The sequence below is a fragment of the Acipenser ruthenus genome, unplaced genomic scaffold (genome assembly GCF_902713425.1).
Source record: "Acipenser ruthenus unplaced genomic scaffold, fAciRut3.2 maternal haplotype, whole genome shotgun sequence".
NCBI classification, from domain to species: Eukaryota; Metazoa; Chordata; class Actinopteri; order Acipenseriformes; family Acipenseridae; genus Acipenser; species Acipenser ruthenus.
In genome coordinates this window covers 39,174-40,770 of record NW_026708371.1, presented here as the reverse complement: position 1 = coordinate 40,770, position 1,597 = coordinate 39,174, and positions in this window count along the sequence as shown.

Genomic DNA, 1,597 nt, shown 5'->3' with positions numbered 1-1,597 from the left:
CACTGAGCATCTGCCTTCAGACCTCCCAGCTTGCTTATCTGCTCATATAAAGCCTGTAGATTGTAAGCAGTCAAAGTGGTACACAGTTTTCATAAATGAGTCATTTACATTGAATTAAAACCATTTGAGATTAAAAAAAAAAAAAAAAAATACTATAACTAGTGAACAGAAAGGAGTGGCAATGCTCTATTTTAAGTGAAATAAATAAGTAACATTTAATAAATAAGTTACAGTATCGGCCTTAATTTACGGCAATTTCGATTTTCAAAGAAGAGAAATTTGGAGGATGTACTTTTTGTTTCTGAACTACGTATACAGGAACATTCTCGCTTTCCAGCAATACTGCCCCTTTTAGTCTGGCTGCTGACTGGCGGAGCACTCGAGTGTGATTTGACGAGTTTGTCTTTTTCAGCTTTGTCAGCAGGTCACTTAAGAAGTAGTCTTTTGTTTTTATATATTATATTAAGCAGTGGTGTACCTCAATGTCACAGTCTTTGCAGGCTATGGAATCTGCCATATCTTTGGAAATCTTTTGGAGCATTTTCATTTCCTCAGTAAGCTTACTGCATTGTTTCTCCCCGTCTTTCACCTCTTTCAGTAGCTAGAAAACAAGAATCCTTCAGTGTTAAACATTGTGTTCCAGCACAGAGCAGTCCAGTGCTCTACACATATACAGGTGTGTTCTCTTGTACAGAATACAAGAGTTCTACTTGCCTCTTCCTTCTCGTGGTTTAATCTTTCATTCTCTTCCAGAGTCCACTGCAGCTTAGCCCGGAATTCAGCCTCTTCAAGACTGTCCTTTTCCAAAACTCCTGCTTCCTAAATTGGTTTCATATCCAAGAAATGGTATAGTTTACATACGGATACAAAACTAGATCAAATCTTTTAAATAGCTAGTATACCAAATTATCTTGTTATAGATAACATCAAACCAACTTAGATATATGCAATATGAGTGTAGCGTTGGAGATTTAATGCCTTTAATGTGTTTTTTGTTGCTTTTCCAGTAAGTGTTATGTCACTCTTGTTCAATTAAGGGAACATTGAGCGATGGAGACCATGTCTAACCACTGCAGCTCCCATTGACTCCAAGTGAGAGGCGAAGACAAGCACATGTGTCCACCGAAACGTGCTTCAGGCTGTCAGGCCATCCGCTTTCTTTCACTATTTCTTTCACCGTGAAGTCAACCTTATCTATCGGGTCGAAGGAAATGCAGTTCTGGTTGAAAAACAGCCGGCTCGCAGGTGCCCAGTTACCACAGGAGTCTCTGGTGTGTAGTGATTAGACAAGGATTACTCTGTCGACTGAAACCCTCCACACTTGAGCGCCGCTTAGCCAATTGTACTCTACCACCTGTATGCAGTCCTGCTGGGTCACTTTTTTCATTTTTGTCCAAGGAATGATAGAGCACCACAGTAGATACTGTGATACAATGTACTATATGTGCTATTATGCATATATATATATATATATATATATATATATACACACACAAAATGCCTGCATATATTTCTAAAGAAGGCTTACATAGAGTTGCGTTTAATTTAATTTGAAAAAAAAATACAAAAAACATACATTTAATTTTGGATAATTTTG